General features: G+C 43.5%; 1 protein-coding gene, 1 long non-coding RNA gene and 1 pseudogene across 11 annotated transcripts in view; 2 read left to right on the top strand and 1 right to left on the bottom strand.

The window, feature by feature from the left end:
- The window catches only part of MAGI2 (membrane associated guanylate kinase, WW and PDZ domain containing 2), a 1,322,716-nt gene that overhangs the window by 1,278,889 nt on the left and 17,606 nt on the right, over positions 1-26,221 (top strand). The window lies entirely within an intron of this gene.
- Positions 15,088-20,358, bottom strand: LOC144379731 (uncharacterized). The gene is made up of 3 exons (XR_013443111.1): positions 19,772-20,358; positions 19,263-19,500; positions 15,088-15,651 (listed from the first exon to the last, which is right to left on the bottom strand). It is a non-coding gene; the product is annotated as an uncharacterized LOC144379731 (long non-coding RNA).
- LOC118540959 (large ribosomal subunit protein uL13 pseudogene) lies at positions 24,584-25,158 on the top strand (annotated as a pseudogene).

Below are 26,221 nucleotides of genomic sequence, written 5' to 3'. Positions count from 1 at the left end.
GTGTTCTGGGCAGTAAGACCTTTTTGGACACTTCAAGAATGGATGCTGGGCAGGCTTCATCTGCCCACGGCAGAACTGACCTATAGCCCGCTAACCACTGACTTGCCCACAGACCCACGGCAGGCTGATGTTCAGCATGGGGATCAGCCCTCACCAGGAAGCCATTGGCTTGTGTCTTCAGAGGTATCACTGGGCAAAGCAGGATTTTGAGGCTCATTTCTGTTAACTTGAGTGTAACAATGTTTCCACTTGAGCAACAGGCTGAGTTGGTAATATGGGAGGGAACTGGTAGAGCCGGTGTTAACTAGTTGTCATCCATCCTGGTAACAATGCCTTACCTTTATACCTATGTGCTGTTTCATTGAGATTCTTATGAGGTGATGTTTTCAGCTGGCAGGCCTCTGAGAATCCGGTAAAGACAGATCATATAACACGGGAGAACCATCTGCACATTGTAGCTCAGAAATCTGAGACACAAAAGGAATTTCTTTTTTTTTAAGATTGTATTTATTTGTTTGAGATGGGGGGAGGAGGGGGAGAGAGAAGGAGCGGTGGGGAGGGGCAGAGGCAGAGGGAGAAGCAGACTCCCCACCGAGCGGGGAGCCTGATGCGGGACTCGATCCCAAGACCCTGGGATCATGACCTGAGCCGAAGGCAGATGCCTAACCGACTGAGCCACCCAGGCGCCCACAAAAGGAATTTCTGACCATGCTAACCTACAAGCCTAACGTAGAAACAAACATTTCAATTTCCTTGCCTTCTCTGCACTCATCTCAAAAGTATTCCCAGCTGAAAAGCAGCAGCCTATGGAAAACCCTCCTGTGTCATCCAGTTGCTGTCCAAAGCAGACAACATTGGCACTTTCAGAAAGAGCTGTCCTTGTCTTGTGTGACCACCTTGAATGAGCTGAGAATATTCCTTTGTATTCAACCTTCACTTTGAATAGCGATCCTCAAGCTTTTAGCAAGAATGACTGAACAGCCTCTTGTGTGGAAAAAAGAGACTTAAATGAATCAGAATACTGGTCAATAGCACTGATCTAAAACCGTCAGGCAATTTAAATATGAGATCCCTAAGGTTCAGACAGGTTTCTAGCTGAGGGTGAAAACTATTCAAGGACAAAACTGAGTATGAAAATGTGTTATACAAACACAGCTGTAGCACTCACTACATACGTAATAGCCAGCAAAGAGAGAGTCGAGGCAACTTCTTAAGATGGGAAAAAAGGAAAATCTAGACAACTTATGTCTGGCAATATAAGGAATTTTCTCTATTGCAAAAGATTTATTGACCTTTTACGTAGGTATCATACAGCCTTCATTATCAGTCTCAATGTATAAAATGGTGTTTGAAAAGAGGAATAGTGGCATATTTCATAGGCCAAAAGACCATAAGATCTTAGACTGAGCATCTCATTGCCAAGAACACAAATGTGTGGAAAATTACAGATATAAATTCTGAAGTACATCGATGTTCAATGAGACCCTGAATGCATGGACTTCTCATTTTCTTCTTCTGAACTAAATAAGAAAACATTGAGACATCCTGCAATGTTTTAAAAGAAGCATTGCATTGATGGTTTTCCTCCGCCAGGTATATTGTTAGAGGATGTCATCTGGCGGCGTCTGGCAAACAGTATCCTCGGAATGGATGGGTTTTGTTTATCAAGTTCAGATAGATCCCCCGCACCCACATCCACAACGGGGGGTAGAGAGGAGGCGTTAAAGTCTGTTAGGTGCTTTACAGCAAGCCTCTACAACATCGTGGAAATGCAATTCTGTCTGCAACCATTTGGTACGGGCCAGAGCAGATTACAGGAGCAAGTACAGAGCCCTCGGCCATGATTTACGGTGGAAAAAGGGCTCAGAGAGGATTTCCGCCAAGCAGGAATGGCTGAGCAGCAAAACAGACATTGGCCAAGGTGCGAGCACTAGGTGAAATTTCTAGAAGGAAATAACTTCAGCCATGGGCCTTAGCCCTACATGCCCCGAGCCAAAGACGAACTTAAGCTCCTCTCATTCTTCATCTTCGCACTTGTTTGAGGTTTGCAATGACCATTTTTAGGGAGAAGCACTTCACTGATCGGACTGGTGATGTGGTAATTATGAGATTACATTTCCTCTTTCGTTTCACAGTGTCTCCTTCTCATCCTGTCTTGTCCTTTAAACAAAGGCAATACATCATAAGTTTGACAGGCAGAGGATAGAATAAATTCAACTTTAATTTTGAAGCCATTGTGTAAATGGCTAGCCTTCTTTACAGTCATTGGAAATTCCTCAGGATGTCTTTAAACTAAGAACAGAAATCAACAGAACTATTTATGTTTGAGACCCATCCTGGGTTGAATGGAGGCCCTGGGACAAGCCACTCCCTCGACCCCAAAATAGTGTGGAATAAAAATCCAGTTTACATAAATATGAGGGTAGAGAGGAGAAATGTTACAGAAAGGAAAAAAAAAAAAACATTGGAGGGAAATCCAAATTTTTAATAGTTATTTTTTTTCTGAAAAATGAGGAATGCCATTTGGATAATATACTGTTATCAATTATCCAAATTGTCTCTAATTAATATGCTATTTTAGTAATTCAGAAAAAAAAAATATTTTAAATGAACCTGTAGAACAGGGAGGAAGAGAATGAGAGTGATTTCAGCTGACACTTTCATCTGTATAACCTCACATATGCATATATGAGAATATAAATTATATGCACAAGGACTTTTAGGCAACTTCTGGGGATTGCTATTTTCTCCACCCGGGCTTCTTCCTGAAATGCAATTCTTCAAAGTCTAAAAAGCAAAGCAATCCCCCAATTTAATATGCCTTACATATAGGAGACATGCCAGTGAGGACATCAGAATATCCATTTGGTCACCCATTTAAGTTCGGAGCCATCATTCCAAAATATCAGCCGAGCAAGGCCCTTTTTGTTTGTTTGTTTGTTTGTTTGTTTTGAGTTAATTCATTCCTTGAGTCAACAAAGTTTTTGGTGCAAGGCTCTTCCCTTAGCACTTCGAGGAACAGAAAGATAAATAAACAGTGGTTGTCATCCAGTAGGCAAGGCCTACAAATCTCTCCATAAGTAAATAACAGCCAACATGTGCTCAGAAGAGATGCACAAAGTGCATCTTTTGCGAGCTTCTCAAAGAAGACTTTAAGAATGTGCTGGTATTAGAACAGAGCCTTGAACAATAGGCAGGCTTTCGGGAGGCAGAGAAGCCCTGGGGCAATCCAGTCATAGCAAAATCAATGAACATGAGGGCCTGAGGGTGAAGGCAGAGAAGGCATTTTGACTGGAATGTTAGGTACACGCCAGAGAAATGGTGGTAGGGAGATCAGGCCTGCAGCTGAGGCCCGGGCTGTGCCACGGGGGCAGCATACTGGCGACAACAGGGCAGGGGGAGGGCACGAGAGAGGCTGGAGATAGAAGCAGTGATGACAACATGGCAACCACCGCCATGTTGTAGATGAGCAGCAACAAGGGCGTCAGCCAGGGCAGGAGTGCAAAGGGAGGCCTAGACACAAAGAACTGCCAGTTCCCTTCTGAAGGGACTTCGGGGGAGGCTGGCTCCCCAGCGGCCGACTGGCAGAGGGAAGAAATGGGGGAGGGAAGGTGGTAGTAGGTTTCAGGACCAATGGCAAGTTCACCATTAGAGAATCCAAGAAGGCTTGGCAGCCTTCTAAAAGGCAACGTGCTATGGTGCTGAATCTCGGCTGATGCAATTAGAGGCTCACCAGGAGCTAATCCCCTTCATTTTCTTCTCAGGCAGTTCCACACCAGAACTTCCCCAGACAGCTGAGCTAGACAGATAGATCTCCGAGAAAGAAGATTCTACTGCCCTCTCCCCCATTTTAATAGCCTTCACAGGAGAAGTTATTATTTGTTGATAATCTAGATCATCCTGCTCCAATCTTTCTTCCTTTTCTATTAAGGTGATACACACAGAGCACAGAACACCCACCCTTATTGTGCCATTCCTCATAAGAAATGGCCATTCTCCAAGTGGTCAATATGGCAAATTTAACATCAACGGGGTTTAGCCTATATATTATATAAACACTGAACTGATAAGCAGCTACCTGGTTATTTAGCTAGTGATGCAAAACATCTTTCAGCTACTTTATATTGCCAGTTAATATATTTAATATTTAATGTTATAAACCAGCATGCAATATATGTCTTTTAAATTACTCAGCACAGGGGCGCCTGGGTAGCTCAGTTGGTGGGGCGACTGCCTTTGGCTCAGGTCATGATCCCGGAGTCCTGGGATCGAGCCCCGCATCAGGCTCCCTGCAGAGCCCTCTGACCCTCTCCCCTCTCATGCTGTTTCTCTCTCTCTCTCTCTCTCTCTCTCTCGCGTGCGCGCTCTCTGATAAATAAATAAATAAAAGCTTTAAAAATAAATAAATAAATAAATAAATAAGTAAGTAAATTACTCAGCACATACATGTTTTCATTTGGGAAGAACATTTTATTAGCATATTTATGATACCATCTCAAGACTTAATATGGCTTAATTCTATTAATAAAAACTAATTTAAAAATCATTATCTTTTTTAATTATAGCTTTTGATTTAGTTCTTTCCTGCTCAGCGAATGAGGGTAACTGTAGCTCGTGCAGTTTGTCCATAGCTAATTTTGTTCTTGCTAGAGCTATCATGAGTGATTTAGTAGAGGAAGTTGATTAAAAGCAATACCCTCAGAGCTCCCCATGACTTGGCCATGGCTCAGCTTGTGAGGCAGATATTTAGCCTCCAATGAAGCTGTTAGCTAATTCTATTCCATGGTCACAACCTTTAGCCCCCAGGAGCCATGTTGAAGGCAATTCAAAATGGATGGTCAACAGCCTTCCCCCCCACCCCCGCCCCTGGGGTGACCCACACCATCTGAGCAGGGTCTTCACTGGGCCTGACACTGGAGCCACTCCTATTTCCGGCCTGTTAAGACCCAGAGAATGTGGGATGCCTTCCTTTGGTATTAAGTTCCTAGCTCCTCAATTTTTTCAACTGTGTGCTCACCATTTGGGTTCTGCCAGGTCCGGGGTCTTGACCTTGGCTGAGTTCACAGGAAGGATACAAAGCTGCCGAGTGTCCAATAGAGCGAGTATCATAAGGCTTGTGGATGAGAACTTAGTCTAGGATGGCTGCTGGGAGGGAGAGCTGAGGAGGAGGGAGTGGAGAAGACACATCTCCCATCTAGATTTTAAGTTCCTTGGGATAAGGCTGCAAAGCACTTGGAATATACCTAGAGGGGTTTGCTGCTTGCCTGAAAGCAAAGCACAAAGGGAAAGACAAGAGGCTACCCATTCACCAACAAAAGAGTACTCCCTTGTGGCTAATAAGAGTGTTGCCATAGTCACCAAACATTTTCAATTACGGGAAAAGCCAGCTTGTTTCAGAGTTAAGCCAAATTGCATCCATTACCAAAACAAACAAACACAAAAAACAAAACAAACAAACAAAAAAACCACTATACTTTGATCTAGCCCTGGGAAGCTTTTGAGCCAAAAAAATTACACAGTAGCCAAGGGTGAACTAGCTATGTAGCTGCCAAGAAAGAATTGAGTTTTCCCCTCACACTGGTTCATATATTAAAGTTAGCAGAAAATGGAAAACAGATTGAGAATTAAGCATATGGCAGTACTAGAGCTCTTTCCTTTTATAGAAACCACAAACCGCCGTGTGTCTTAAGGGAAATTGTAAAGCAGGAAGGTCAAGTGATGTTGAAAAGTTAAATCACTTCTAATTCATCTACTGTTATTAATTTGAAAGCGAAAGCATGTTTCCACTTGCATCCATGTCTTTACCAAGAGAACTGCACAGAGTTGGAAATGTCATGGGCTCTGACGAAAGGAAATCTCCATCTCAGATGGAGGCAAGGAGGCTTTACCCCACATGCATACTTAGGCATAAAGTTGCTGACTGTAACTGAAAAGGCTCATGAAAATGTCATCATTATTCAGGTATTTTCTCTCAAAAATAAGTGTGAAGGACTTTTTCTATGTCTTCATATCAGTCGGTATATAACTCTTATCAAAGTGCTTAACAAATTGTATCATATTTATTCAGGTGTCCTTCATTAGACTATGAGTTCCACAAGGTCAGAAAGAGCAGTTTTTCAATTCATTTTCGTATTCCCAATGGCCAGCACATGGCTCTGCCTTAGGGATACGAACGGGCCACTCAACGTTTGATGGAATGAATGGATGAGTAACGAGAGGAACTAAAGAGACTTAGACGACCTCCCCCCACCACGGCCCGCCACCCAAGATCATTATACAGTTGTTGCTGTCCTATATTCCTCTATCTTCATCACTTAAATGCGTCCTCAAGCTTCATTCCCAAATGACACTCTTGAGTCCTGAGTTTCCATTCACATTCGACCTTTATTCCCACTTTTAGGAAATGAAGACACTAAGGTCCTTTGAATGAAATTGACTTTGCCATTGATTCTCTGACTCTGTCTCTCAGTGGGAGCCTCTATCAGCCAAACACTAACCCCCTCAAATGGTGTGTTAGTTCCACAGGGGCACTGATCTTGTCTTGTTGACCATTGTGTCCTGAGTGCCTACCATCTAATAGTCTCTCCAAAGACACGTGTCAAATGAGAAATGTGCCTTAGTCTTGAACTGCCAAACCAACCAGTCTTCTATACTCCTATGAAAAAACAAGACGGGAATAAAAAGCTATACTAATAGTCTGCATTAAGATTGAGTGGTTCACTAGTATTCAGCAAACGATGAAGCTAGAATCTGAGGATATGCTGATGCCATTGTGGGTGGCTCTTACACCCACGATGACCAGAGTCATTCTGTCCCTGGGTTGGCAATGATAGCAGCTGACATGTCTTCCTCAAGGCTATGTTGGGAGAGGAAGAAAACATTTCTACACGCACGCACACTCACACGCACCCATACACATCATACACACACCTACTTAAAGCAACAATATTTCCACTTAGAAATAACTGATGACAATCTTACAAAGAGAGAGAATGCCCTGGAAACTCTGGATCCTGAAAAGGGTACATTAATAGTACTGTAAATTTGGGGGTGAAGTGAAGAAATCTCATGATTTTCATGACTATTTCTCATAAAATAATGAAATGAAGATATCCTCCTCAAGATAGAAGTACAAGTTATGATACAAATTACGCTTTTTTCCATTTACCTTTAATCAAGCTACCCTGGGAAGATGAAAGAGCAAAGAGGATTGAGCTTGAACTTGAAAGAGAGAAGATCTATACCCAAGTGGTTGACCTGATCCATTCATTGTCGGGTTGTTTTGTTGTTTTGTTTTGTTTTTTTTGCATTTGCTTTAGGTTAGAGTCTGGCAAAAATCAAACTTAGTAAAATTAATAGTCATACCAAAAGTATATCAGTTCTCAATTTTTAAGCTTTTGAAACTGAAACTTATACCTCTTAAGGTTTATAATTATTTCCTCTCAGTAAATTGTGGATTCCTGTGTCCTAGGGAAAGACATTACCACAAATAAAGTGCAAGACTGATTCGCCTTCACTCATTCCTAAACAAATAGCAATGTGAAAAGTTGACCGTGAAGACATTGGCTGCACATCCATTAAAATGCCTTTGACTCGCTTGACCTGTTTAAGCTTAAATGCTAAAAAAGAGGAAGGTGCTGACGGACCATCCTCTAGGACTCTCTGAGCCCGGAACTCTAATCCAGTTTTGTCAGTCATTTCAAGTAGATATAAACAGAGATTTTGGCCAATCCTTTCCACTCCCAGAGGTCAAGAGAGCAGCAGTATTTCTAAAAATTAATCTAAAACTTAAGTTTCCAGGGCTACTTTCTCTTGATCTTTAAGGCTGATATGAAGCTGCAGAGTCCAAACTCCCCACACAGAGAGTCCACATCGCGTACTTCACCTGCCACATGTAGAAAAACTAGGGTCCGTCCTAGCTCACCTGGGGATATCCGAAGCATTTTCTATCAATTTTAGTCACTAAAAGGCAGCCAAAAACAAAACAAACAAAAAACTCTTACCATTTTAAAGAGTTCTTGTCAGGTAATATAGGTAAGAAAAGTAATATCCCACTCTATATTTGTGTAGTGTCTTTATCCAATTTGTTCATACAAGGCAACTTTGTGAAGAAACCAAGGGAAGTTTTATATTGAAGTTATGAAAAATGAGGTCCAGGGTGCCTGGGTGGCTCAGTTGGTTAGGTGACTGCCTTCAGCTCAGGTCATGATCCTGGAGTCCCAGGATTGAGTCCCACATCGGGCTCCCTGCTCAGCGGGGAGTCTGCTTCTCCCTCTGACCCTTCCCCCTCCCATGCTCTCTATCTCATTCTCTCTCTCAAATAAATAAATAAATAATCTTTAAAAAAAAAAAAAAGAAAGAAAAATGAGGTCCAGAGAAGTTAAGTAGTTTGCCTAAGGTCACACAGCTAGTAAGCAGTTGACAAAGTATATGAACCAATCTTCTGACTCCAAAAGACCATGGCCCTTCCATTATGTTGTGCCCCACTGCCAACCTGAATCAAAAGCTTGTTTCAGCTTGCTTAGGGGATGCTGATACATCCCTGCACATTGTATATATTGACGTATTGATGAATTCCTAGATCTTGGGGGTGTGGCAGTTGCATGGGTCAGCTGCATTTGGATTCTTCCGATCTGGATCTGGATGAAGCTGACTCATTCAGAGTAATTCCAGGAGAGTCAGTCGAATTTGAGGCCTCCAGCGAGCCTCGAGGAGACAGGGTCTTCTTTGGTCAACCAGTGACAATAACAGCATTTACTTCATTTTGCATTTAGTTCCTGTCCACCGTGTGCCAGGCACTCTAGTGGGTGGCTGAAGCTCTTGAGCTTGCTCAAACCTCATAACAACTCTATGAGGTAGCCACTACAATTACTTTCATTTTATTAAGAAAACCAAGCCTTCGAGAGTGTTGGGTGGCCTTGATCAGGGAGGATAAACAGAGACTGGAACCAAGGCAATTTGATTCTACAGCCCAGACTTTTAAAGCCTACACTACATCAGCCCAGAGGAGCTCGTGCCTCTCGATCAGCCTGTGACTCTCCGGAGACTCCCAGAATTCAAGCGGGCTCTAAGCCATTCTCGAGAATGCTGTCTTACAGAGCAGTCGCCAATCCTCATTGGCTCAGGGCCTAAAATGTTTGCCAGAGTGGGAAAGCACTGCCATTTTAGCACTATAAAACTATCACGTCGTTCCTCTTTGGATAATTTATCAAAGCATGCAAATGTAGCCAAACAGCGTATTCCTCAATCACTGGGAACCCGAACAAAAGGCCGCAGGCCTTGACTCTTTGGGGTCAAGAGCAAAACTCTTCAAAGACCTTAATAGAGGAAGAAAGGATAAAGAAAGGAAATAAAACGAGATCTGACATCAGAAGGAGCCATTTAGGACCCTTATCACCTTTACTCACAGAGGTCTTGATTCCACTTTAATGGACCCATCCTCCAGCCTTTGAAAACAGCTTGCGGTAAAGGGAGCGGCTCTGCCTGCTCAGGCCTCCTTCCTGACCAGCCGCAGATGCTGCCGGTCCCTGTGTCCACGGGAAGACCTCACAGCCCCCATTCATTCCGTCCCTGCCAGACCTCTTCGCTTCGCCCAGACGGCAGCCTCACCCCGAGGAGAGGGTTCTGTGGGGGGGTTTAGGTTGGGAAGGCTTATTCAAAGATGCCCCATGAAATGAACTACTCAGAGGGACAACCTGTTTGGAGTCTGGCAGATTCTGACCTCCGCCCTTCGGCTGGGATGCAAGGCACTAAGTTTCCAACTTGATGGAAGCATTATGAGCAGCTTTGTAGCATGCTGGCCGGAGTTTGCGAAGCTCCTGGCATCAAGAATTTCCTGTTACGTTTCTCATTCAGCCAAATTTGTATCTCGATTTTGAAAGTGCCCTTCCCGTGTTTTGCATTTTGTTATCTAAGTGCTCCTAGCGTGGGGAGCCTCAAGAGGCCTCCCGTTCAGTATCTGAGGCAAAGGATCTTTCCAGCATCATGCTGCAGTCTCAGGCAACTGACCCCCTGTGAGCGGCGTTGGCGGACATTTCTTTCCGCAGGGGCTCACGTTAAAGCCCGCAGGCTTCAAGTGGGAAGTGGACATGCTAACACAAAAGAAACTGGAGTTATGTTTCTGTCTTCCCCACCAACACACCATGAGCGCTCAGCAAAGCAATCGATGGAGCTGATGGATAGGAGGACAAGGAGCTTTCTCCCCAGCTGCTCACCCCCCCACACCTTGGGCACAATGGCGGCAGCAGGCATATCTTGAGGCTCCTCTGGAATTATCTAGTACTCTCAGATGCATGACCTACTGAAAGACCTCTCAAAGGATTAACACTTCTCCAATCAGCCTCTTAGCAGGTAAGTCGTTTATTTCAGTGCAAATCACCAATCATTCCTCAGTTCACAGTAATAAGCGGAAACTGATGTAACAACAGGCAAATCTGAAGAGCGCTTAGACTTCTCAGATGAAGAGTATAATGTGATTCCTATTTCTAGTTAACCATTCCAGGCACAGCTGTTTCTAAGGCTGTGGGTCTTCGCCCTGCCTGCACATTGGAAACACCTGCCACGCATCATAAAGAACCAGCATCTGGGCCCCGTTGCCGGAGTCCGAGGTGATTGGCCTGGATGCCTCCTGCAAGGGATTCTATCCTGCATCCAGGGTTGAGACCCACTGCTCTATGTCTATTTGGAGCGCAGGCTGGGGAGGATCCCTTCATTCCCAGTTTAGGGATCGCCATCTGAACACGTGTGGTGTGACCTTGCTAAGGAAAGGGTAGAATGGGGAGCCCCAGTCCAGCAAGGGTGGGGTCATGAACATAGGGAGGAGGAGGCTGTGGCCCCCACGGGAGGCCACCAAGGGGCGCTTGTGCTTCCTCTGGTCCATGCCTGGCCCTGAGCTCATCCTGAGCTCCTGTATGGGAGAGCGTGGAAAAGATCTAAAATTACGATCTAACCCTTCCCTGTTTGCAAGGTGACCCAAAGGAAGTCGCTTACCATCCTAGCACTTTCTTTTGGAAAATATATGCAAAAATAGCTCTTACCCACAAGCCCTAGTGGGGTGCCCCAAGAACAGCAATTGGATGTCTGAGGAATGTACTGACAAAAGCAGCCCATTTGCGCGGACTTTATTAACAAATAATGACTTCCTTGCTGAAGTCTAGTGTCTGTATTAGAACGGTTGCATGTGCGCTGGGAGCTGCCCTCTAACTGACTCTACCCACACATTAGCGTGAGGATTAATCTCCCAACCTGCTGAATGGTATTAGCAGGTCACTATGAGGTTCATCTCTCCAAACTGCATACTAAGAAGGCAAGTCTCGGGAGGCAGCTATGCGGGCGGACCCCCTCCACAGAAGGTAAGGCTGAAGAATTAGCAGCGTCTTAATTACTCATCTGCTGGGGTCTATAGACTTCAAGGCTGAGCTGGAATGAAGGAAGTCTGTTGCCCTGGAAGAAACCCCCTACATTTTTCAAGCAATTTCTCCAGTTCATTTGTTTCAAGCACCTTTGAATTCCTCTGGCATAATCACCGTACCCTTTGTCAACACAAAGTGATTGTTTAAACGACTCAATCAGATCATGCCATGGGCGACTATTTCCATTTATTATGATTTATTGCCTGTTTAGCACCAATGTGCAAGGCACATTCAACAGAAGAGGAAGCTTCGAAAATGATTTTTCTTTCTGCTCCGGAGGCCCACAGAATAAAAACAACCTGCTCAGAGTAAAGGAAAGATTATCCTCACTGACGAGGATCAGTGACTAAGGACATTTTGGGAAGGAGGTTTAATTTTCCAGATGAAAAAGAACAAGACTTTCTCATTGCCATTGATCCTCCTATTGACCTAGAGCACAGAGTAAATTGATTAAAGAGAAGGCGAGAATTCCCAGTTTTTCAGCAGGCCAGGAAGAGATCTGGCATGGATAAAGCAAAGTCACATAATCCCATTGAAGGCAGGAATCTGGTGTTATCAATCTTTGAGCCCCAGCACTGGCCCCACGCCGGCACCTTCAGGCACTGAATAAATGCTTATTTAATTGATTAATTCAAGTGTGAGAGATCAGCCCACTTATTTTTTCCATTGCTAATCATATGTCCAATTTAGGGAACCGGGATTTTTGGTAACTCGGCTTTTCGGGCAAGAGCCTGTTATCATTTTAATTCTTCCCTCCGGTTGTTGCCAGGAAAAAAGAGTAAGAAACCAGGTACTGAGCTGCAGTTTCTGAACCACTGACCGTCTCAAGAATATGTCAACTGCATAAAGAGGCTCTGAGCTGTTCTTTTTAACAGCAGCTGACTAATTTACCGCTTCGTAAAAAATCCTATAATAAGTGAATATTAAACATCAGTTAGAATCATTTGTAAAGGGGCGCCTGGGTGGCTCAGTCATTAAGCATCCACCTTCGGCTCAGGTCATGATCCCAGGGTCCTGGGATCGAGCCCCGCATCGGGCTCCCTGCTCGGCGGGAAGCCTGCTTCTCCCTCTCCCACTCCCCCTGCTTGTGTTCCCTCTCTTGCTGTCTCTCTTTCTGTCAAATAAATAAATAAAATATTAAAAAAAAAAAAGAATCATTTGTAAAAATTAAAAAGCACCATTAACACATCATTCAAATCCTCACTTTCCAGTCAGAAAAGGGATGGATACTGTCCTGTCCTGAATGAAATTCTGAATGGTTCCATGATGTTAACTCCGACAGGAACACGGCATGAGTTATACTTAGTTAAAACACCTGCTAACTTAATTGACCAACAGTCTTTCTTTAAAGTTTAAAAACATAAGTCAACCTGTGAAGCATAGAGTTTATTCCTTCTGGAACTATCATTCACTTCTGTGCCTTGATCAAAACTATTGTTTCTTCCCTCAACTTTAGTGAACTATCCCCTACAGTTCACAAAGTTATCCCACAGGCTAAATTGTGAATCTTTTAGAGCACAGTTTCTCAAAGTGGAGAGCTCATAAGGATGTTGATTCTGATTCAATGGGTCTGGGATTGAGGCCTGAGATCCTGTATTTCTAGCAAGCTCCTAAGGTGATGCCAGTGCTGCTGGTCCATGGATGACACTTTGAGTAGCAAAATCTTAGCAATTCAGACAATTTCCCCCCTACAGATTTTATGTAGTGTGCATCCTTGAATTCTTTTTATTTAGCAATACAGTAATACAGTAAAATTTAACCAAATAAGAGTTTCATAATATCAAGTGATGCCACATATAAATATAGACATAGATGCAAATACTGATACTGTTGGGGAGGAAACATTTTTCTTTACCCCTTTAGATTCTTCTGACTGGTCTAATAATCAAATTGACATGAGACAGACTAACATGAAAAAAAATTTAGTTATGTACATAAGGGGCCCCATAAGGATATGAGACCCACTGGCAGTGAGGCAAATGAGGTAAATATGCTACCAAGAAGTTCCACAGTCCAGAAGTTGAGCTGGTAGATTGTTCCATCTCACTGAACCAGTCTCAGTCCTGATACTGAGGATAGGTCAGTTTAATAAAATTCATTTCAGGAAGTGGTGATATAAATGGGCTGTCAAAGTTAGGCCTATATTATGCAAGCAATCAAGAATTTAATAAGCGTCATTTCTGTGGAAACAAAAGAAAAAACAATGATTAATATTTGAAGCAAATTATAAACCTATTTCTGAGTTCTGAAAGATTTCAAGATTTCTAGAGGTCAAGATTTCTAGAGGTCTGGTTCAAAACATTTTCAGGATGCCTGGGTGGCTCAGTTGGCTGAGCAGCAAACTCTTGGTTTTGACTCAGCTCATGATCTCCATGAATCTCCTTGAAAATAAAGCATTTTAGCAGGAACACTTTTGTAAAAGCATCTGAGTAAAAGAATAACTTCTATAAATGATAAAAGACTTAAAAATGGCTTGGTTAAAGGTCTGATTAGAGTTTATTAAAATGAAATTGCCAAGGAAATTTGGTTATTTCTGTGACACACAACATTTTAAGGTAATAACTAGAATTATGACTAATAACAGTATATCAGAATCTTAAAATTTTTATACAATTTCTAGAACACTTATTTAATAATATTGGCCCATACAATATAATCTAAGAAGGTTTATCATCCCTTACTTGAAAATGCTTCTAATGTAATTTAACATAACAAACAAGCCTAATTAGGTTGATAGCTCTCTTTTATAAAAAGAGAGAACAAGTCTTTTGAGATATTCCAGGGACAGAATATCTCATATCTCAAAGTTATTTTTAAGTCAAAAAGACTTCATTTAGAATTTGAATTCTGGGAAGTTTGTCAACAATATCTAAAGGTTTGAATATTTGATTAAATAGGAATTAGGGGCCGAGGGCAGGCCACCCCAAGAGTGACTACTTTGGCATGAACTTTATTTCAAGTTAAAAGAAATCACAATCCAGCAGATTCAGGAAAAGCTCTTTATCTACCTCCTCAACTTCCTCCTTGTACCAGGAAAAGTGCTATTAACAGAAATTCTTCTTTACCTAAGAAACTTATCTGCATAATAGGGCAAATTTTGTTTTCTAAACACCTCCTCTTACCTTCCTGCTAATGGTCTCCTTCCCCTTTGTATCCTCTGACCCCTACCCATCGCTATAGCTCATGTAAGCTTCATGTTGCCTGTCTTTGAAATTTCCATGTCTGTGTGGGTTCCCCATATGCATGCTATTAAATTTAATTTTCTGCTGTTAATCTGTCTCATGTCAATGTGACTCTTAGTCCAGCTAGAAGGACCCTGAAGGACAGAGTAAATTCTTCCTCCCCAACAGATCACAGATAATTATGAAATAATACTTACTTGTCTACTTAATGAAAGTGACAATAAAAGATTTAAAAGGCAAATAGAGATGGTTGCATAGTTGTTAGCAAACTTAGCTCTTTTAATGTTGAGAAGATTCCATTTTCTTCAGTAATCAAAAGACCAGATTAAGACAACAGGAAGCATAGGACATTATGTTGATAAAACACAGAATTTTTTGTTTTCTAGACAGATTAAGGGGCATGAAAAACCCTTCACAATCTATTATCAAAAGCATACCAATAGTCCAAAAGACAGTTTGTCCTTTTAACAGAGAGAAAACCAAATTTTAATTTTGTACCAGCTGACTTTTGATATTAAAGCTTATTCCCTTAATTAAATTCATTCCAGTCTTAGCCCTGGCAACAAAAAAATTCCTTTCTAAAGATTCCTTTTCCACAAACCTCTTACAACTTTCTTTCAACACACATTTTACTTTCCTTGCATACAAAGATGGTAATCAGGGCCCAAGTGTGCAAGAACACCTGCTCCAGGAGTCCCAAACAGACCGGGTTCAGCCACTTGCCACTGACAAAATCCAAAGGCATTGAGACGAGTGGTGGTGAAACAAGAAAGGAATTTATTTTAGTGAGGACAACATCAAGAAGACAGCAGGCTAGCATCTCCAAGACTGTCCCCAATGTGCTGAAAATTCTTGTAGGTTTATATTAGGAAAATGTCAGACAAAGGTTGGTGGGTACATGCAGGTGGGCAGTAAAGGTCAAGTCCATTACTATCTGGGGGTCAATCACACTGGGTCTTGCGGCCATCAGGGCAGTCCATCATTGCTTGAGGGGTAGTTTCAGTTCCCATCACAGGATGTTTTGCCAGCAAGATCTTTTGCCTGAGTTAGAAGTGAAGCTGGAAAGAACTTCCTAAGTTAGAATGTACAGACTGCGGCCAAAATGGAGGTTGTTAAAGTCCTCTTTCAAGATGTTTCCCTTATTATTTCTAGTAGCTTTAATTATATATATTAATTAGAATTCTTAACCTGTAGAAAACTTGGAATTCTTAATCCTTAGAAAGCTTAATTCCTAGGGATGCCTGGCTGGCTCAGTTGGTAGAATGTGTGACTCTTGATCTGGGGGTCATGAGTTTGAGCCCCACATTGGATGGAGAGATCACTTGAAAGAAAGGAAGAAGGAAGGAAGGAAGGAAGGAAGGAAGGAAGGAAAAAAGAAAGAAAATTTAATTTCTAGTGAATACTAATATTACCCAAAATTGGGTTTACCTATTGCTGAGTCTTGAGCCAGAAGACACAACCAAGTCAAAGAATAGGAAAATTTCTGCTTCTGTTACTCATCCATTCTGCCGCATGCCTGTCCTTGAATCCCTTCTCATGACAAAACCTAGAACCTTCGGCAACTACTTTGGGTCTGGCTAGATCGAGGACCCAGGGCCTGGGGACGCCCCAGTTCAAACAGCAACATCTTTTTGGTGACCACAAATGGACTAGGTAACAGCGGGTTGAGTGACTCTGTTCATTGGTGAGTCTCCAACTCTCGCCTTCCTTGTGCTGGAGAGTTGCTTAGTCACTGTCCTCCTTTGTTCTGCTTTCACTTTCCCATACACCTGGGAAAAGGCCCAGAGGTGCTAGAAGCAAGAAGGCATGAGATGTGCTGAGAATGAGCATGTGAGCCAGCTCTTCTGAACCCACAGCAGGCTCCCTTGGATCATTCCCAGGGTTTGGACACTTCAGGGCACATGGTGGACACAGTTGGGGAGCTATGCATGAGACCTGACATCGAAAGAGGATTTTTGCAGATGGGATCATGTTCAGATGAGGTCATTAGGGTGGATCTTAATCCAACATGACCAGCAACCTGAGAAAGCAGAGCCTAACCCACATGGAAACTGTCCAGGAAATGAAGGCTCCATCCTGCAATGTAAGAAAACCATCCCGGAGACCCCACAGCACACAGGCCTATGCCCCTCTTCCATAATACAATCTTCCAATGTGGCACAAGACATATTTACTAACACACCCAAACATCTTTAGTTTCCCTGCAATAAGAAGACAAAAACAGGTAAACTTAGACTTGTTAGCAATTAATGTTTCAGTATTTTATTTTACTTGGAAATGATCTAGACAATGAATTCTCATCATTTAATTTAACTTAACAAAATTCTATGGGTGGAAGTTACCAAAGAGATTTGGGAAACTAAGTAAACATTTCATAAAGAAATCATTGCAAAAAAAAAGTTCACCTAAAAACTCTTATTTCACTCACATCTACTTAATTCATTTGTTCTTAACAATCATACCTCAATTACTCATGAAAATTTCATGAGATATTAAATCAATTGGCTATCATCTTAAGATTTTCTTTCGTTTGTTTTTTGTTTGGTTGGCTTTTTGCTGACAAATTTTGTAACAAAAATAAAATGAATTTATTTGAGTTTTAGTGGAATACAAGTACTATGCTTAATGTGGATAACTCTAAAGACATGTCTGTATTAATTAAACCAGCAAACTTAACTGAAAATACCCTAGATCACATAAACTTGAAAAACATTTGGGTTAGTTTCTGTCATATTCCTGAGATTTAGAAATGCTTAATTTATAAGCACTTAATTTTAAGCCAATCAATAAACAGAGCTCTTTTACAAATTAATTTTGGCAATGCCATCCGGGGGTAGAAAAATATCATATCTATATTGTACATATATACATACAAACAGATCTTGTAGCTTTTAATTTTAAAAATTTAGCAATGAATCAGACATAATAGAAACCTCACTAGTTTATAAGTTAAGTTTACCCACTCAGATGGCTAAAGCTTTTTACTATTCATATTAGTGAAGATGCCTGATTTGTAGCTGATTTGTATTTGTCTTTGACAAGTAATCTTATGGAAACTATGGAGGAGTCTGTATTTTTTAAAAGGCCTCTTTTTCTTTTCTTTTCTTTTCTTTTCCTTTTTCCCCTTTAGTTTTAGATGAATATGGGCATTATTTTAGATACCTCCTGGGGTGTTTACATTTCAAAGATATAGTAAGATTTACTTCTTCAAGGAACAAAGAAAGAATGGAAGTTCCTCCAAGAAGGACTTTGGTTTCCTAAGGCCAATAATTCACGAGCCTTTTGAGATAAATAGGGGAAGTTTTAAGATTGGTAAAAAGGAATAGATGGACCTTGGATTGCTTCTAGAGCTACACTTTTTTTTTCTTTTTTTTTTTTAGTTTTGCAAAGACTGAGATAAGAACAGTTGCTCTCAATTTTTTTTTCCCAAGGAATTGAGTTGCAGCCTAAATGATATCAAAGGGCTGATCCACTCATCCAGATACATCATCTCCATTTGCTTCTCTTCCTGTGGGCACATGGTTTCCTTTCAGCTTTGGAGAAGAGACCTTACAAAATCCTATCTGGCTTTGAATATCAGCTTCCAACTTCTAATCAACTTTTAGCCACAGAACTTCTACCCTTTCCCCCCCCAAAAAATTAAAATATCTTGTCAGTTTTTAGCTGGGACAAGCGGTAAATATTTGGGCAATACGGAACAACTTCATGCATCAAGAGATGTCTTCAAAGATGGTGCAAAGGTTACTACCTTCTCAAGATACAGAGTCACTCCCGAAGAGAGTCAAAAGAACCAAGACCCTGTAGGTCTTGGGCAGATAGAAAGCCAAGCCAAGCTCTTAGGACACAGAACAAGCTTAGTAGGATTGTGCATTTTTTGTTTTTTGTACCTACAGGTTCTAGAACAGCAGTTTTTAGACATAAAATAAGCAGGTGTACTGAAAGGTGGCATGCTTAATTCTTTGGATTTTAGGAAGGAGGAATTTACGTTGAATGTGGAGTTTTAGTTTTTGTTCTAAGTCTAATTTCCGTTCTTTCATCTTATAAAAAGGAGTCCCGAAGGCTGGCCATTATAATTCCTTGTATCCACTTTTTAATTTGGTCTTTTCCACAGGTGCCAATAAGGCGATAGTTTAGGATGAGAGCTCTCCAAAATTTCTCAAATATAGAAGTTTTCAATTCAAAAGATCCATCCTCTGGCCATTGACAAGTGGGACCTATTAATCTCAACAGTGACTCAAACTAATAAGCTTCTTTATGGCTTGACCAAGGATGCAAAAAACATTCCAAAAGAGAATGCAAAATACGCAGCCCTCACGAGAGCCAGCAAGTTCACTGCCAAAAGTTGTCTAGGAAAGCAAAAGCCTTAGTTGCACAGGTGGTAAGGATGGTGTAGTGACAGCAGGGTCCCTGGTTTCCCACAAGAACGTGAGATGCCTCCAGCCACAAACCTGCTAATCCGAGACACCAGGCAGGTGCTACTGAAACAAGCCTTTCCCAGCACTACCGAAGAAACTAAGGTGGAGGCTACCAAAGCTTCTTAAGGACTGGGGCCCTTTACGGCAACTCCCCTGAGAGCTGGCATGGCTGGGCGAAGACAGTGCTGCTTGTGACTTTGTGTCACAGAACCCCAGGCTGTTCCCCCGGCCACCCACGTGCACCAGTAGACTACCTTACCGATGGTGGGGAACAGAGAGAATATTCTCACTAGTCACAGAGCCAAGCTCTCAGGACATAGAATGAGATGAAAGGAAAAGCCTCATCCAGTTTTCACACAGGGGACTCACAGCCAAGTTTGCTTCAGCAGATGCGGCTCTGGTAACCACGAGCCCGCCAGTCTGTGCGGCCAGCTTGAACAGCAGGCTTGTAGTGCCTTTGCCTGCGTTCTGCCCGAACGATGGTTCTTCCTCCTTAGGACAAACGACACAAAAGACAGAGACAGAGAAAAATACTGACCATCTTTGGGAGGAAAAGAATCGATAAAAACCAGGAGTGCTCATTACCAACTTTTTCCTTTTTTTAACCAGAGTGGCTGTACCCGAGCAATTAGTTCCACAAATATTTTATCCTGCTAAACTAAATTTAGAAAAATAAAAAAAAAAAAGGATTCTCATCATGCATGCTTCCAACAGAGACCTTGCAGGCAAAGATCTGGGAAACCCTCATGGAAAGAATTCTTACCTTCTGTTGGCACTTGTCAGACGTGTCAGGACCTCTCAGCTGTAGCAGCCTCGGAGGGAGCAATATCCCCACAGGACGTAAATCCTGCCGACGCTGCCAACTCTCAGGGAGGGAAAGTTTTTCCTCTACCCTTCTAGATTCTTCTAGTGGTCTAATCAGACAATAAGGTGATAATCAGACAGATTAACAGGAGAAAGACAGATGGAACCACATATGCAGAGGGGCCCCATAAGAATATGAGACCCACAGGCAGTCAGGCAGATGAAGCTTATGTGGTACCTGAGCTCAGGAGAAGAGGATAGGGGTTTGGGGCTTCCAAGGAGAGGAAGGCATTTCACAGGAGGATGGGAAGAGCAGATGTTCGCCATGCCAGGCAGACAAGTCTTGCTGACATAAAACAAAGTTATCTTTGGTGATAGCTCTCTTTCTTGTTGCAGGCACCCCCATCTAAATGTTTCTGGACAGTTTAGGGGGGAGGTAAAAAAAAAAAAAACTTCTTGAGTCTTTGTTTCTTAAAAATAATCAGCCTAGGGCACTTGGGTGGCTCAGTCATTAAGCGTCTGTGTACTATAACAAATATATATATAATCCCGCTTTAGTGTACACACACACACCAGAAATAAGACAGAAAATACATAAAACACAGGGGCGCCTGGGTGGCTCAGTCGTTAAGCGTCTGCCTTCGGCTCAGGTCATGATCCCAGGGTCCTGGGATCGAGCCCTGCATCCGGCTCCCTGCTCAGCCGGAGGCCTGCTTCTCCCTCTCCCACTCCCCCTGCTTGTGTTCCCTCTCTCGCTGTGTCTCTGTCAAATAAATAAAATCTTTAAAAATAATAATAATAATAATCAGCCTAAAATAATCCTCATGCCAAAGAGACACATTTTGGGGTGGCAAATTTTGCTCCCCTACAATTCATATGCATTTATTACAAATATATGAGGTTTCTCCACGTTTCTGTAAATTACTAAGGTTGGCTCCCGTTCTACTTTCAAGAAAGGGGAATGAGTGATCTCTGACTGATCTATTGATTTTTCACTCAATTGATATTTATTGAACACGGAGTCGATGTGCCCAGCACCGCTAGACGCTGAAGGTGCAACCAGGAACAAGACAGATCACAGGCCCTGTCTAGGAGAATTTATATTCTAGGAACAGAGACACACACAAATACGTTGTAGTAAATGCTGTCAAAGAAACCAAGGAGCTGAACCAGGAAAGAACCACTTCGGACGGGGTGGTGAGAGAGGCCTCTGAGGAGGTGATACTGAAGCGGAGGGGTCTACCCCTGTGACGCCACGAGGGGCCCAGCGTTTAGGCTACAAGTGCGCTGTGCGCACGCAGCCCAGGAACTAGCTCCGCCTCCTTCAGCAGGTGGGTATCGTTCAGGGGGAGCCTGCTGCACAAATTTGGCCTTTGTGTCGGGGTCTGCTCCGCTGCCGGCGACTCACCAGCAACCCCTCTGCACCCAGTGGCCACTATGCTTTCCGCAGGCCGGCCTCGGCCCCCTGCGCGCCTGCAGCCCCCTGTTTAGGCCGCTGCACTAGCGCTCCGCGGGGCTTGCTGGCGGGTGCGGCTTTTGCTGTACGTGCACAGACCTGTTAAAGTCCAGCGCCCAGATGAACCATTATGTGCAGCGATAGTCAAATCGAGTTTCTCGTATTTTTCCTCAGTTCCGTTTTATTCCTGGAGAAGTGAGTTCAATAAAAAGCCTTATCTTTTGCTAAAATGAAATTCAACCCGCTTGAAATCAGACATTATGTATGAGCCCTAAGTGCTACAGAAATTGATACCCACTGGCTTGTTTCTAGGAAGGTCTGAAGCTCTATTTGCAGAGCTAAAAATTCACCGGCAGTATTTATCAAAACCCAGCCCAAACTCTCCTTTTTAAGGTGAGGCAGACTCACTGCCTCCCACAGCACCCCCCACCCCCTCGCCCCAGACCACCTTGCGTCTCCAGCTGGCCTCCTTTATGGTGTCAAGCCCCACTATCCACACCCTGCGCCATACCGCCCCTTGCCCCCCACACTCCGTGGGAACTATAGCTTGAACATGGTTCAGGGCTCCGCGGGTTTCCAATAGTATCATCCTTTGTGCTTGATGATCAAAGCAGGGGAGATGCTGGAGGAGGCTTTCACAACCCATGGGTAGGGAGTAAAGTTCTTTGGCATCATCAGCGGCCTGATGGGGGCAAAAGGGTGTAATAACCAGGGACATGCAATTGGAGCTAAGGTTACAGCAGCCCTGGGGTCCTAAGTTCAGAGAGAGGCGTGTGATCCCATCCGGGCCAGGTGTGGACGGTGCCGACATGTGGGCCACAGCCTCTGCTTGCCTCCATGACTGCTCTTTTTATCCGGATGCCTCCTGGGCTCTGCTCCTTTCTCAGGAGGTGACATTTGGATGACAGAATGCACGCACAGCATTTAGCATTAAGAATAAGTGCCCAGCGAATGTTAGCGGTTTGGGGTTTTGCTTTGTTTCGTTTTACCGTTATCATGATTATTTACAACTGCTTACTATGTGCCCAAAACTGTGGCAGATGCTCACTTAACTTTTACAAAAGTGTGGGCAATTTTAATTTTCATAACAGATGTCTGAGGTAGATAATGTGTCGTTTGGGCTCGGAGAAGTTAAGTAATTTGCCCAAAGCTACGCAGCCGGTCAGTAGTAAAGCTAAGATGTAAATCTACGCTGCCTCAACTCTAGATTTCAGGACTCTTTCCTGTCTCCCGTGTTCATGAATCCTGCCATTACAAGGTCAGGCTCGAACCTTCCAGTGAGTCTCCAGCACCTGCTGAATGGACTCCGCGGTCTTCTGCATGCCAGTCCGATGAGGAAGCTCATCATCGTTTCCTCTCCCGTCATACTTCAGCTCACGGGCTAGGTTTCGACCATGGTAGTCTCTCCGGAGCCCCCTCCAGGATCATGCCCATGGCCCAGAACCTGAACCCGGGAATGAGCGTGGGCATGTCTGAGTGCAGGGAAATCCGGATTGTGTGGCTCACTCTGGAACATAATGAAAAGCTTAGTTTAGGGTATGTGAAAGTGAGAGATGTGGGTTTTTTTCTCTCTTCAAGGTAGGCAAGAGCCGGGCATGATTCAAAGCAGAAGAGAAGCAACCACTTGAAAAAAGGCTCATTATTGAAGAACTAGGGGATGACATTGCTACTGCTAACAAAATTTTAATCCATCTAGTTTTTACTTCAAGACCATTTCCTCAGGGAGCCTCCCTGAGTTCCTAAAGGCGGTTAGCACCTCATTAAATGCTTCTGTAGCACTCTTTGCTTTCCTTAACTTTCTTTTGATGATACATCACATTTGCAATCATTTGTTCTCTATCTACCTCACGTAACAAGCTCTGCAAGGGCAAGAATGTCATCCTGTTCGTGCTGAATTCCCAGCAGTCGACACAGTGCTTGGCACAGAGTAGATGTTCGATAAATATTCATTAACAGCAAGATTAATAGTTTTTCTCTGCCCGAAGAGCGACCATGCTTCCGTTTGCCAATACTAATAAGAGAAAAGGAAATTGCATTTCTTTATAAAAGAATCTAAGACAACATGATACTCTGATGGAAGCAACACACATCGAATAAGTCTTAGTTTGTGTGTAATTTCTTTGTCAATATCAGTGGATGACTCACCTGTAAGATAAGGAGGAGGATCCCCCACCCTGACCACGCTCCTGCTTGAAAGCTTCTCCACTGTCTTTAGGGTGATGTTCTCCCCAACCTGCTCTCCCAGCCTTCTCTTCTTCCACTACTCCAGACACCCCTCAGCATTCCCACAACCCACTGAGCACTTGCTGATCCCACTTTCTGGAATACTCTTCTGTACTTTCTATGTCTATGCTCCCTTTAAAGTTAAACTAAAACCATCTCCACGTCCCAAACACAGAACAATCTGTTCTCGTGTGTGCCCACCCCACAGCACTCCGTACTTGCATCTGGAAGTCTAGAAATCTGAAATTGTGCACAAGGAGTTCCTTGAGGCCCGTAATTATGTCTTGCTCATTTTCACATGACCGGTGCCTAGCACACGCCTGCCCAATGGTCAGCGCATCTTCTAGTGAATAAATACACAAGAAAACCTCAGGTCCCCCTTGACTCTTCTCTTTCACTCACACCCTATATCCAGTCCATCAGCAGGTCCAGCCTAGTCTGTCTTCAAAACACAGCCTGAGTCTGGCCCTTTCCCACCACCTGCCTCACCTAGGACACCGTTATCTCCTGTCTGGGCCTCAGTAGCCTCCAGACTGGTGTCTTGCTTCCTCCAGCAATGCATTCTGTACACAGTAGCCAATTGGCCTTTTAAAATGTTCACCTGCATGAGACCATCCAATGGGCTCCAAAATACTTAGAATAAAATTCAAAAGCCTTACTGAAGCCCTGTTCGATTTCACTCTTGCCTTCTTCTGCCTCCCGATCCAACTTACCATTCCTCCACCACACAGAGCCCTCCCTGTGCACGTGTTCCGTCTTTGCCCACATGACTTGCTACTTGGCATTCAAGTCCCCGCTCAGGGTCAGCTCATCCACGAGGCCTTCCCTCACCGCCTTACCTAACACAGCACCCCGCATTTCTCTCCACCTCCCTGCCTTACCTTATTTTCTTGTGTGGTACTGATCCACATCAGACTTATTATTACCTATTTGTATATTAATTTTCTTTCTCTTTCACTATGATACTAAGGCCCATGAATTTCACAGGTGTATTTTCAGTGCACAGACCTGTATAACATAAGTAGTAGGTGTTCAATAAATGTTTGTTGGATGGGGGAAAAGAAAAAAGGTTTCCCCAGGCATCTGCCAAAAATGGCAGAAAGGCAGGTCTGGTGCTACATGACCCCCAGGAACCCATCACGGCCCATCATTGCCAAGCGGTTACTGCTGGGCTGGAAGGTGGTGGTTGTGCACTGTGAGGGCAATGAACACTTCTGGCAATTTCTACAGAAACAAGTTAAAATACCTGGCCTTCCTCAGCAAGTGGATGAACACCAACCAGTCCTGTGGCCCCTACCACATATTTGGGTGAACAGTAGGGACATGCTGCCCACCAGACTGAGGCCAGGCCGTCCTGACTACCAGGGTGTTGGATAGGACCCCACCACCCTGTGACAAGAAAAAGCAGTTGGTGGTTCCTGCTGCCCTCGAGGCTGTGTGTCTCCTCCTCCGTGAAAGTTTGTCCACCTGGGATGCCTGGCTCACAACACTGGCTGGAAGTACCAAGAGGTGACAGCCATCCTGGAGGGGAAGAGAAAGGTGAAGGCCAAGATCCATTAGAACAGCTCATGAGGTTAGAGAAACAAACCGAACAGAACATGGAGAAGGAATTTGAGCAAAATACAGAGATCCTCAATACCCAAGGATTCCCAGGGTGGACGCATTAAAGCTGGTTTATTCCTCATGCTTGGCCTGACCTTCCCTTCCTCCATCACCATCCTGGGACGTGGGGGCCCCGAGGGCTGCCATCCAGGTGCCACCGGTGCTGGGGGCTTACACGGCTAGGGAAACAGAAAGGACTTAAGTCACTGCTCCTATTTAAGAAAGGCTTTCTTTAAAAAGTTACTTTACACATGTCTAAGATTTGTGAGGGCATAATTTATCTATGACCTACTTTAGAAAATCAAGTGTAGGAACAACCAGTTCCTTCGGTTTCAGTATTTGCAGAAGGGAGCTGGGAAACCATCATCGGCAGGGAACCCTGCGCTGTGAGTGGAGCATCTGTTTGAAACTTTTCACATGGTCGTGTCCTATACACTGCAGCTGTTAGGATGTGGGAAGGTGCCTGTGGCGGGGGGGGGGGGGGGGGCGGTGAGCCTGGTGTGGTACAAGTGTATTCACAGTCGTGCACAGGCGGGGAAGACCTACACCCATGAGGTTACAGGCATTGTCCTTGCTGCTTCCCTGTGTTTTGTGATCAGAAATCAGCAAGTTCTTTTTAAAGGAAAAAAAAAGGATAGCTAGAGCTGCTGGCTCCTGGGTCCCAACATAGAGAGAGAGAGAGAGAGACATGGATGAGAGGACAGTATTTTGAGAAATAAAACTGGATACAGGAAAAAAATAATGGATGGAATATGATTACAACAACATTGGATGACTCCAGACACAAGAGCTTTGCTTCCACTAATTCATTTCCTTTTTAAAGAGCCAGAATTACTCTTCACTATAGGAAACAAACCGAGGGTTGCTGGAGGGGAAGTGGGGGGCGATGGGGTAACAGGGCAATGGGCATTAAGGAGGGCACGTGATGTGATGAGCACTGGTGTTATACGCAACTGATGAATTATTGAACTCTACATCTGAAACTAATGAAGTACTGTGCGTTGGCTAGTTGAAATTAAATTAAAAAAAAAAAAAGAAAGAAAGAAAGAAAGAGCCAGAATTGTTAAAAAGGGACTGTGTTCCCCGGGGACATTCTGATGGGGGATGTAGGGGCACATCACTTGCGGG

Source organism: Halichoerus grypus, chromosome 12 (genome assembly GCF_964656455.1).
Source record: "Halichoerus grypus chromosome 12, mHalGry1.hap1.1, whole genome shotgun sequence".
Classification (NCBI taxonomy): Eukaryota; Metazoa; Chordata; class Mammalia; order Carnivora; family Phocidae; genus Halichoerus; species Halichoerus grypus.
Note: the sequence above shows the minus strand (reverse complement) of the source record. Positions and strands in the feature narration are given on the sequence as shown.